This window comes from Dermacentor silvarum, chromosome 5 (assembly GCF_013339745.2).
Source record: "Dermacentor silvarum isolate Dsil-2018 chromosome 5, BIME_Dsil_1.4, whole genome shotgun sequence".
NCBI classification, from domain to species: domain Eukaryota; kingdom Metazoa; phylum Arthropoda; class Arachnida; order Ixodida; family Ixodidae; genus Dermacentor; species Dermacentor silvarum.
In genome coordinates this window covers 81,356,442-81,369,471 of record NC_051158.1, presented here as the reverse complement: position 1 = coordinate 81,369,471, position 13,030 = coordinate 81,356,442, and positions in this window count along the sequence as shown.

Below are 13,030 nucleotides of genomic sequence, written 5' to 3'. Positions count from 1 at the left end.
AAACTTGACCAACATTTTATATATTACATGAAAATGTTGTGCAAAGTGGTTTTCAATAAATTTGACCCAATATAATTCACCTGTGTGCTTATAAAAAAAAGAATCTATAATGTCCTCACGTGACGAAAAAATGAGAGCCGTATTGATGGCGCCGATGAAGCTATTATGATTTTCTTTCCCGAGTTTTCAAAACTCTACTGTTCACTCGCAGTATGAATCCTGATCCATCAGTGTCATTTATTTTTATTGCAAATACGAATGTTACCGACAATCTGCGACGAGTCAATGATTCCCTATCTTAGGAGAAATGGCAGACCAATATTGTAACCCTGTTCGTGTGCTATAAATCATAGACATTTCCACGGCAAAAAGCCAATTGCTGTTCTTATTATGGCGCACGCCCACATTTCAGCTCGATAGAAGTAATTAGAACGGTTCACTATCGGTATTATAATTCTGCTGTTGCTAGAGGCCCTATGGAGGTAGTACCTTTACTCATAATGTCATATATATTTCTAAGCGAACATCATGCCACCGTCTTGGGCGGCAACAGCGCCGGTACGAAGATATTCGACTTTACTAAGGTATAACCGCATTTTTCATCACGCCTGCCTTCTATATATCTTATTCTTTACATGATGCAAAACAAATACGTTCCCTTTTTAGGATTAAACGAAAGGACAAATTTTTTTGCGCCTTTGTACAAATGACGACAACGTCCGGATTCGATAGGTTATGTTATTAATGCGAAAGTATTCTATGCCCCATTACTCGAAAACCCGTCAGCGGGACCGAAAATGGCCGACGCCACAAAGATTAAAAACACGTCAACAAAATGGTCGGCCCATTCACTCCGTGAAGATGGATGATAAGTGAATCTTGTCCCTTTATATATCTAACCTTCCCCTTTGCCATCAACATTATGTTTACTGGAATGTGCACTTGTGATTAACGAGATGTGCATTTTGTGGATACTGGTGACATCAATGAAGACAAGTTGAATTGAACTGAATTTTATTCTCCTTGAACAAATGCACAAGTTTGCAGTTAAACACATGTTTATTGAACATCGGAAACTTCACCGGTCAACTTTGTGAAAGTGAGCAGAGTAGCCTTGTGATCGCTGCGATATACTGCAAGGGGTTCGGTCATCTCGATGTCACACATGTTGTTTGTAAATGTCAAATCTACACGCGTACGTCTTTTAGTAGGGATTACGTTCACAATGAATGCCTTATACCCTCTTAAGCAATGGCTCATACCCCCGTAAATGCAGCCTTCCCATTATGACGACCCAAGAGAAGTGAAAATCTACGCTGGAATGATATGAGCGACAATGGAGCCACTGTGGAAGAAGACAATGAACGCGGGAGCAATGGCACGAGCCACCTTCGCGCAGTTGTGCCGAACGGCACCAACGTGCCTGCTGTGTAAAAAGAGCACGACGCCATGTTTTGAGGCAACAACAACAACGACGCTCGAGTCATTGCTAATGATGATAGTTTCTGCGTTACATCGCCGGCGCAGGCTAGCGTACACAAGCTTCGTTTGAAAGTGCTCGGATTGACGTCACATTTCTAAGGAAGGTTCCTGTGAAAAAAAAATTAAATTATTGGCTTTGAAAATAAAAATTTGGTGCAATTCGGTATGGGTGTTCTCAAACCGAAACGACACGGAAGAGCAACAGCGCCAACGTGCGGTCCTCGCCAGTCGGTAGACGCTTCTCGGGCGAAAATGGCAATGCAGTCCGAATGTAAACAAATGAAGCCAGCGGTCGGAGGTGCGACAGCCCACGTGATGCCATTAGGCCAATAGTGACGCATCGTTGGCCTCGTCCAGTACGCGCGAGGAGGAGGCAGCATTCTTCAAAGTGTGGCGCTACATTGCGAAGTTTCAGGGGCTTTAGGCGCGCGCTCCTACGGGCTTCCCTCGCCTCTGATCAGTTTTGGCGCCCGGATGGGAAGGCCCACGTGGTGAGTTCCGCCAAGGAGCAGGCTGCGTTTTAGCAACGGCGCCGTGAACTTCCTCGGGAAAGGGCTCGTCGTCGACGTGCCGATTCTAGCGTGAAGGCTTCCGAAGCCCATTCGAAACGTCAGCGAGGAGTTGCGGGGCCACGATGTTGAGGCCAAATGTGAGCGAAGAGCCGCCGACCCCGAGTTTAGGGCAAACGAAGCGAAACGCCTGCGACAGCGTCGTCTTACCGCAAGCTTTGCTTGCCCCAATTTCCTTGACAGGGGAAGGGCTCTGAATTTTTTTCCCAAGCAGTAAGAAAGTGATCCCCGTAATGCAGAACACCTCTTGTAGGCGTCTTAAAGCTTTTTGGAGGTTAACTTTTGCATCCTTTCTTCAATCAACATGTGTCATATTATCCAGTACAACAAAACGTACAAAAAGCCTGCGTCCACCCGCAATTCACCATCCCAGAGCGCCCCATAGAAGATATTCCCCTCTAGAGAAAACCATGTGCAAATATTGCCGAACGTTTCACGAGCGTTACTAGGTGATATGCAGATTGCTTATGAAGAGGAAGCCTCTTCCTCATTGCGCTTCTACACAAGGTTTCTGCCTTGCAAAAAAGGTGCTTTTCAGGAGCAGTTCAGATTTCTACATTCTTTCTTGTTCTTTGAATTAGTAAGTGTGGCCAACGTTGCTCAGTGTTAGCAGTATAACTTGCGGCAAAATTGTCAGTGGTGCCTCAAGTCGGTTATTGTGTAATACACGAAAACCAACGGCGCGTAATAAAACGACGGAACAAAAAATACGTAAAACACTCGTTTGGACTTCAACGCTCGTCAGTATTTGACCAAAGCAGGACTCCATGAAACTTAAGTGGGCGGATTAGGGTGGGCTAGTCGAAACACGTTGCCGTGGCATTTGGCGTTGTTGCGTTTGCGCACCGCTTATCAGCCGGCACCCAAGTCTGGCTCATCTGTTCCGGACGATAATCTGTTTCGCACATGTGCGCTGATATGTTTTCCCTCGCCCTTTGATCACGGCGTTCCTTTATAAAGGACTGCGGATCACGCCGTTGGCGGCTTCTTTTGTACACCTATTTTCGACAAGCATGCCGCATTAAAAGTACGTTCTTCCTTCTCCCGACTTGGAACCCAACTCGGCCAAACGTAACAGCGTTTTGCATTACATATGCTCAATAAGTGTCCACATTGGTCTGTTTGCAGTCTGGTGGTCATTTTTCCCCAACAATATGAAATTGTAAAGGTAAATTGTGGCCTCCGAAGACATAAAAACCACTGCAAATTTAACCAGTGTGAACAAATTAGGACGCAAGAACACATATACTACACATTACCAGCCCTTTGAACAGTGCTGGTCTCTTGTATATGTGTTCTTGCGTTGTCGTGTATTTGCGCAGGTAAAATTTGCAGTATGTCGCAAAAACGTGCCCAAATCGAAGTACTCGTCACACAAATACTACAATCGCATATATAACACAGTTGCCCTATAAATGAAAGTAAAAAAAAAACTATTTCCCTAACAAGACCCTTAGGCTATCAATAATCACCCGGATGGGGACAAAACATTATGTTTAATTCAAAACTCTGATAACATAGCACAAAGCGGGAAAGCATTACAGTACGAAAAGTAGCTTCTTGTATTGTCCGTTGCTACATAATATCTTGTGGGTATGACACTGCACGATCACGCACAGCAGCAAGAGACGCAAACGATAAAGATAGAGTGGTTCATTTGACTAACTTACGCCACGAAAAAAACGGACAAAATTGAGAGTGCGGTTGGCTATGGTTGACTGTAATCACAGTGCTCGAGCTGGGCTGCTATTTGTACACGCGTAATCGTGCATTGCGGAGCAGTCGGCGATGAATGCGTGGGCGCAGCGACGCAATAATTATACAAGTCGCGCTTAAACATTTGTTAGTCAGGATTGTCTCGCGATCGAATTGACAACAATGCTGACGAAGTTGCAATTACGGCAAGTATGTATTACAGGTGATGGACGACATAACATAGGGTATTGGGTGAAACGAAGCAGCATCCGTAAATCAAAGAAAAAAATGTCACAGTTTCGCCCTAAGGGCGAAGCAATGAATGCGATAGCAACACAGCAATGTCATACGAAGTAAGGTGAGCGGCTTTGGTAGCAATATGAATTGTAGTAAACATGAGCTGATTAAGTAAGCAGGTGTGCTGCGGCGTAAGTAGACCGACATGAAGAGAGACTCGATGACCACGAGAAGGCGCGTGTGAAACGGTGGTGTTGATGAGAAGCGCTTCCCGTGGGCAGCGCGTGCGAAGGGACACACCTGTAGCGCTGCACTGCCGATCCGGGCAGCATTGCATGTGTAGCGTGCGTTGGAAAATGTGGCCCGACTATTACTAACTGAATGAACAAGCGTGGTGTGAGCGCGCACAAACAAACATGAATAGCTCACACTGAATGACTGCAGACAACGACCGTCAAAACTCTGGCAGCAAGCGGATACGCCGCAGCGGCGAACGTACGTGCGGTCTATCGCTTCAACGGAAACTGAGCGCATGAAGGTCAGAGCCGTGTGGAGATAAGAGACGGTGCGAGCGAGCGACGATCGCGGCTGTGGGCAGCGTAGAAGTGCGCCCCCCCCCCCCCCCCCGATCCCTCCGGCGCTGGCTTACCGCTTCCTTGCTTGCGCGGGGGAGAGATAAGAGACTGTGCGGACGAGCGACGAGCGCGGTTGTTGGCAGAGAAGTGCCCCCCCCCCCCCCTGCTCCCTCCGGCGCTGGCTTTCCGCTTGCTTGCTTGCGCGTGGGAGATTGAGTGCGTTCGCTCTCCGTGATAGCGCGCGTCCCCGCACGCTTCCGCTGGGGCATACGGCGCGCGGCGAAGATTTTATCTATACGGAACCTCACGGCGACGCCGACGGCGACGGCGACGGCGACGGCGACGCCGACGGCAGAAATCCGGTTGAAGTGTCCATATAATTGCTATCGCAATAAAAAATCTTGCGCTTGTGTAGTTCAAATCCAGCGCAAATGCAGCTCCACTAACGTGAAACCTGGGGAAGGGTGAAGCAGTGATGCGCCGGTGCTGGAGCAGCACTGGGGGGAGGGGCAAACAAGCACTTGTGGGGTGGTGGCGCCCTCTCGCGCGCTGTGCTGGTACCAGTCTGGCGTTTAGGAACCAATTTTAACGAGTTACTGATAATTAATGCGCTTAATGTTTGATTATTCCTGTATTGTAAATTATTCTGAATCATGTTAGTTTATTTAGAACCTGTTTTGATCAATTCTGCACTTGTTTTGACCCTGTTTTGCGCACTTGTTTTTGAGCGTGATCATTCGCCAATATCCCATGCCCCTAAAGTGCTTCGCACTTAAAATGTAACTACACACTTCCTGTGTAACCTCTAAAGTAAGCCCAAAGCCCATCAAACTATCGCTATTATTGCGTATAAGGTGAATGTTATTCTATTCCAGGCATTTTCAACCAACAGAACGTACCTCCTGGATTTCCAGAATTTTCACCTCGAAGAGCATGAGAGACACCACTGGTGCGCCTCTTTCAAGCGTGTAAAAAAGGATGGTGGGAACGAACTAATTGTCAAGTACACAAGCCAAACAAAAACGTGAGCAATCTGAATACTTTTCAACCATACAATTTTTTTACATCCTCAAATATGTCTCGTTACGTCAAAATTACCTGAAGAGCGCGGTCACATAAGCGCTTGACTATGTTGTGAATAATGAAGGAGCAGCAAATGAGTAAACTTACTTTATTTATTGCCACCTGCAATAGTACATAATGATTACTAACGCCGCCAGCAAATCAAGATTTCGAAGGAGCGTGTTGCTGTTGTTGATTCATTTAAGAACTATCTTTCTGAATGCTCAGTTTTTTATGTAAAACGAGGTCGTAGTTGTAGCGGCACCAAATATCGAAGCGCCGAAGTTAGCATTTTCCGAGATGAAAAGAGAAAATAAGCTACCCGCAGGTATATTAGACTACTTTTCACTTAGAAAGACAAGTGTTCTTGAAGAATAAAAAAAGTAGTAGAGAATTATTGTTGTCACGTACGCGGTATGCAGTAAGGGTGTATAATGCGAAGCTATACCAACAACACGTCAAAGGTCGACGTCCTGTTGTTACTCTTTTTTTTTATTGCGATAAAGACTTGCCGTTAAGGCATAATTCTTGATGTGTATATGTGTATTATATGTGTGCTGTGAGGCCTGTGTTGTGTATGAATTGAAGCAGTGTTTTGTGGAATCTGTTATCATGTATCCAGCGGTCATAGCTGGTTGTCACACTGTAGCGGAGGCCGGCTTGCAGTAGGAGACGCGAGCGTTCCGATTGTAAACCAGTACATGTCCATATTAGATGGTATGCATCTGCTTCCATCACAGGGACGGAGCAGTATGGACACGTAGCACCCAGTGGTAAATGCGACCAGTTCCACCTTGAGATCACAGCCGGTGTAAGGGCCACCCCAGCCCGAAGCCTCCTAAGCACAACTTCCTCCGCCCCAGTAAGGTGAAGAGGGAGGGAGCAGACACACGGGGGGATAAGAGCGCGTGTGTCCTGCCGGAGAAAATTTTTACGGGCTCGGAGCGAGTTAAGGGGTTGAGGTGGGAGGGGAATAGACGGAAGGTCTGGATTAGGAGGGCAATGTGCCTGCTGGTCAGCCGCAATGTTGTGAGGGTTCGCTGCATGGCCTTGAATCCAGTGTACCTTGACGCAGGTAGCTGTTTTTCTATTCATCGTGTGTATTGTCTCGCAGATTTCCATCGCCTTGTCAACCTTCTTCAGTTCCTGAATAGCCGCTAAAGAATCAGTGAAGATATCTAGTTGTTTGATGGTAGGCAGCTTAGATGTCGCATCTTGCACAGCATCGTGGATGGCTTGAAGTTCCATTACTAGAGCGCTGGCTTCCGTAGATAAATAGCGCTGGTGGCCGCTGATGAAATTATGCGTTGTACTGAGGAATGATGTCCTCCCGCCGTCTGGGAGAATAGCAGCATCCGTATAGACTTTGCAGGTGTCAGCGCATGATGCATCGATGATATTGTGGTCGTCAATAATACCTGTTGTATCGCTGCGTCGTAACTTCGTTGGCTTATTAGTTGTGATGCTGGTGAATTCCCAGGGAGGCATTGGATAGGGCTGATTGTCAATACGAGAGCCGCGTTGAAAATGAGCATGTAACGCAGCGACAGCCGGAACAAGTTGCTTTTTTATTTCACGTGCTTTTTCACGTTGCGAAATTAGCTCTGCAATTGTGTTGAGCTGGGCATGTTCCTGTAACGTTGGTATCGGAGTGATGCGTGGTAGTGCTGTGATTGTGCGCATAGCATCGCGATTAATCGTTTCTAACTGTGCCAACTGTGCCAAAGTTAGCCGTTGAAATTGTGCCTGATATAAAATTCGTGGCTGCAAGACTGCACGTACCAGCCGTCGAGCTACGTCAGTACGAGCTCCAGCTGCTTTTGCTGCAATGCGACGAATAAGGTGAAGTGTTTTTGTCGAAGTCTGTCTGATTTTACGGAGCCAGTGTGCACCACCGCCGGAATGGTGAATATCGAGACCCAGTATGCGGACCTCCGAAGCCTCAGGGATTGTCACTGCGCCGAGTTTAAATGTAAAGGGGCGCTGCGTGATTCTTGTGCGTCCTTTCTTGTTGGCCACCACAACATAGCTTGATTTTTGGGCGGAAATGCCCAACCCTGCTTTCCGAGCGTAGTTGTGCAGAACATCAAGGGCTTCTTGAAGCTGTTGAGTTTGTCGAGATACATCTTCATGTGCGGACCACAAAGTGACGTCATCCGCATAGATTAAAAACTTCACGTCTGGAATCTGGTGTAGTTGCCAGGCTAGAGGTATTAGAGTGACGTTGAAGAGAAGAGGAGCTAAAACCGAACCTTGTGGGACTCCTCTGTTCGATGTGAAGTATCCTTCTTGCCTCCCATCTACTCTAATCGCAAATGTGCGATTCTGAAGAAATGAGTAGATAAATCTTAGGACCCGCGGTGGAAGTCCCAGGTCGATGAGGTTGGCAATAATGATTTCATGGTCTATATTGTCATAAGCTTTCGTTATGTCAGTTGCTACTACCGTGCGCACAGCGTGGCTGTGCGGTGAAATCTGTAAAACATCGTCTGATAAGATAGAAAGACCGTCTTCAGTTCCCAAGTAAGAACGGAAGCCAATTTGAGCAGGATGATATTTATCATGGCGTTCAAGCCACCAGGAAACACGTGTGGCCAGCATCTTTTCAGCGAGCTTGCAGACAGTTGAGGTTAGCGAAATTGGGCGTAAAGACTGCAGGTTATTTGGAGACTTTCCGGGTTTCGGGATCGGGACAACAATTGAATGCTTCCAGTCAGGTGGAACGTTTCCATTCTCCCAGACTTTATTAATAGCCTGAAGAAGTGCGTCGAGAGCTGCTCCTTCCATGTTCTTGAAAACCTCATAAGGAATACCATCGGGTCCAGGTGTTGTGCGTTTCTTCGAAGATTCAATCGCCGCTATTAGTTCGGCCATGCTGAAAGGGCTGGATATTTCGGATTCATCAGACTCATTAATTTCAGGGCAATTTACAGGTGACGCGTGATCGTACTTCGGGAAAAACGCTCTAGCAGCGTGTTCTGCAAATTCATGTGGCGAACTTTGCATCGCTAACCTAACGCTCGCTGCAGGGTCAGGTTGCTTATGACCGCGTTCCATTGACCGGAACGTACGCCAAAGTGCTCTGTTTCCAATGCCCGATCCAAGATTCTCGCACCACTCATACCATCGTCGTCGAGAAAGTTGCTTTTCGTGCCGACGCGCCTTCGCCGCTATATGGTTAGCACGTGCACGGCTACCTGGTACATCGGGATTCCTCGACGCATACACTTCTGCCTGACGTCGCTTTGCCCAAAGTTGCAAAAGAGCGAGGTCCGGATGAGGTTGTTCTTCGTCAACTGTGGTTACAGTGGTGTTACTTCGGAGCAGTTCTTGCAAAGCGGGAAGAATTTCTGAGGGCTCTGAGGGTACTTTATCAATCGATGATTCCCGAAACTTATCCCATTGCGTGACTGTTACAAGCCGTCGAATTTTTTTTATGCACGTTCTACGCAAACCAATCATTATTGGCATATGATCACTGCCCCAGGTATCTGGTTCCACCCGCCACTGCGGCATTCCAGGGCCCAACCACCACGTGAGGTCTGGAGCGTGTGTTCTAGATACTGCGGGTACAGCACAGGTAGCCACAGCGTGAAGATTCAACAGAGTAAAAGTGGCATCGCTCATGACGTTTTTAACTTGACATCCTCTTCGGGAGTTGTACTTGTACCCCCATTCTGTATGTGGAGCATTAAAGTCTCCACCCACGAGAATAGGAATTCCCGGGTACGTAGACCGTAGATGGGCTATCCACCCCAAGTTCAAGCGTGTGCGCTGTGGTCTGGCGTAGAATGACACTAGAATGACAGGAGTCTTCACTGGTCATGCCAGGACCCCGACAACTTCTTGATTAACGCTACACCATGGCTCCAGATCAATCACTGTGTGAGCAATATGCGATGATACATACACTGCAGCTTTTCCGGGAGCTGAAGCCATTGTAGTAGCACGTCTATCTTTAATAGATGGGTTATGATACCCATTAAAATTGGAAAGTGAGCATAGCTTATTATGCTCTTGAATAAGCAGTGCCCATACATGTAGCTTATTATATTGAAGCTTGGTTTTAATTTCTCCTAACTTGGAGCTTAGGCCGCGACAATTCCACTGTAGAATTCCATCCTGTGACAGTTGATGCAGAGAATTAGCCATGATGCAGGCAATCCTGAATGAGCAACGTTAGTTGAGCAAGTTGATCTAAAACTGCTGTCCAAACAGCTTGGTTGACCTGTTGTGCCGGACGGGATCCAGGCTTAACAGTGGCATTCGTACTGGTTGATGCTGCCCAAACAGCTTGGTTGACCTGTTGTGCCGGACGGGATCCAGGCGTAACTGTGGCATTCGCACTGGTTGATGTGTTACGTGTTGGTCCTGTTTTCTGACGCCGCAGAATTACCAATTCTTTATGTTTGCGTAGTCGCTCAATCTCTCTGGCCAGTGCGTCTATCCGAGCGTCAATGTCATCATGGTCATCATCCGACTGATACAGAGGTTCCGGTAATTTCTGTTTCTTTGTCTGCGACTGCTTGCCACGTTTAAGAGCAGAAGAATACAGTTGTGTTTCTGGGGCTTCTGCTTCTTCTGCCATGAGCATCTCTGGCTCTTCTTCAAGAACCTCATAACGATTGTGAGTTGTTACTATACTTGTTTTTGGTACAGCCCTTCGTATCCGTGCTGTGGCCTTCTGTTTAGTCGGACAATTTGTGCTTGTCATATCGTGCTCATCAGATTTGCATAAGCCACATCGATATCGTGGTTGGCCTTCTGGTGTGAGCTTTTCTGGGTCAATAGTACGTTGTGGGCAAAAAGCCTGCATGTGTCCACGTTGAAAGCAGCGGTAGCAGAATATCGCCCGAGGGAGGTAGGGTTTAGGTCGCAATATACAACCATAATAGTAAAATCGTTCTGGAATACATTGGGGGCCCTGTACCGTCACTAAGCAAGTACGGCTTTTGCCCATGAACCTAGCTGCGAGCACCCTGTGTGTCGTGGACGTCAATTCACGACATATTATCTCAGGGGTGTCTTCCGGGTCAATGCCATAGACAACACACCTCTGTATATTAGGGCCCGATGCAAAGTAGCACTGCACAGGTAGGTGCTGATCTTCTGACAGTGGAATAGATGTTAAAGTGCACATTTTCTGCACATCACTGAGAGAAGCCAAGTGCGCAGTGATCGAGTTGGTAGATTTATATGCGGCGAACCCTTTGTATCCAGTGGTTTCAAGATATTGGTCGATGACCCTTTGGACATATTTCGTGGCTACTTAAGTTATGTCGTAGCATGAAAGGGGACGTATATGAACTCGATAGGATTCAGAAGGGGTGGGCGTAGGGTAAGACTGAGAGGGAGCGGGCGTAGGGGAGGGCGTGGAGGAATTGTCTGGGGTGGCCCTTACCTTTTTTGCCGGTTGCTCCGATGCGATGACGTCTTGTTGAAGCACGTGGACTGGGGGACCTCGCTTGGCTGCATTCGTCGAACCGCCAGAGGGCTGCACGTCCATAGGGTCACCAGTGTCCGTCGGCACGATTGCGGATAGGTTCACATTCACATCACGAAGTGGACTGTCCTTCGATGTTGCATCTTGTGTCTTCGAGCTATCGGTTGTACACTGCTGCTGCATAGTTGGCATGGATGTCACGCGCAGCAGTCCAGTGGAAGGTACAGATGAGGAGCTCACATCTGGCACAAACACTTCTTCGTCGGGCGAGCGCGGCGACGCGGCCGCACTAGGCCTAAGCGCCAGCCGTGCGTGTTTTGAGTCTATTAGACCAGCACGATCAGTAGGACAAGGCAAAGGAGAGTCCTCACCAGAGTCCGCAGATCCCCATAGGCTTCCGAGAAGCTTTGTATCCGGATAAGGGCGAGATTTTCGTTGCTGTCGAGCAATTTTCAAGGAACCCAAGGAAACCACGTCTGCGTTGAAACGTCGTCGTCTTTCTGTTACTACTCTGTTTCTGTTTCTGTTGTTACTCCTTCGCGCTGTTCACCACCTTTGCAACATAACAACACCCTAAGTAGCCCAATCTAGAAGACAGTATTGGTGCGTGAAAAACCGGCATTTTTAGAACACACGGACGCACAGGGGTCAAATGATTGTCAGTACCGCGCGAGCGTTGGCTGGCCGGCCGGTCAGTGCCTTTTACCGGCGCGAAGCAGCGAGACCATCAAAATCTTGCTGATCTCTTCCTGATCTCTCTTGCTCTTGCTGATCTCGTCGCTTCGCACTGTTAAGGCTCATTCACACTAGGCCGTCATGACGCCGATTTTCGTATGCCGACTGTTGGCGACACCGTTTTCCTTTCTTTAAACCGTTGACCGCAGTGTTTTTCATCCTGTAAACGGCTGTCGCCAACAGTAGGCAGACCACAATCGGTGTCGTGTCGGCCTACTGTGAATGATCCTTTACAAGGCTCTGATCGGCCGGCCAGTAGGCGCTCGCGCGGTATTGTCGAAGAATCGGTTGACTATACGTAAAGACCGAGCAAGCGAACGTTTATATTGTCGTAAACAGGACGTTCGGAGGCGATACATACCACTTTATATTTTTTACGTTATAAATTCTACAGTGACTCCATAAATGTGAAGCCTTTCAGACAGAGGATTACAATTTAAATGTAATGCTCACCAGCAGAAGCGTAGAAGAATGCTAATGAAGCGCTATAAGAAGGGTAAAGCATTCACAATATCATCTTACAAAGACCAGGATAATAAGTGCGAAGTACTCTAGAGGCCCGAGCTGTCTTCGTCTATTTTGGTGTCATGACGTCGTGGTCATGCACAAATCAAGATCTGCCGAAAAATCGCGTCTCGTTCACTTGGTATATACCAAAATTGGCATGGAAGGGTACGACTGTATGACTATCATCAATGATGGGCCAAGACATTCATAACATCACATGCTGGTCCGTTACGTCACGATTAACGATAATAAAATCACGTGTGGAGCATACCCGCATTGGATATGTGGGTATGAGCCAGGCATATACGGGAATTGCAGAAATTCATGAAAATCTCTTCAGAAACTCCCGTCTGGTACCAGCGCAGCGCAATAGAGGGCGCCACCAGCCCACAAGTGCTTGATTCCTCCTCACTTGTGCAAGAGTAGCAAAAGAATAACATAAGGGAAACACTGGCGCATCACTGCCTCGCACTTCCCCTGGCTCCACGTTAATGGAGCTGCCTTAGAGCTGTATTTGAACTACAAAAGCGCATAATTTGAATCCAGCACTTAATGTAGCTCCAATCCTGTTCAAATCCTGCGCTTGTGTGGTTCAAACCAACGGTGAGTTAACATAAGAGAAACACTGGCGCATCACTGCTTCATTCTTCCCCAGGTTTCATGCTAGTGGAGTTGTCTTAGCGTTGGATTTGAACTTCACAAGCGCAGAATTTGAGCAGGATTGA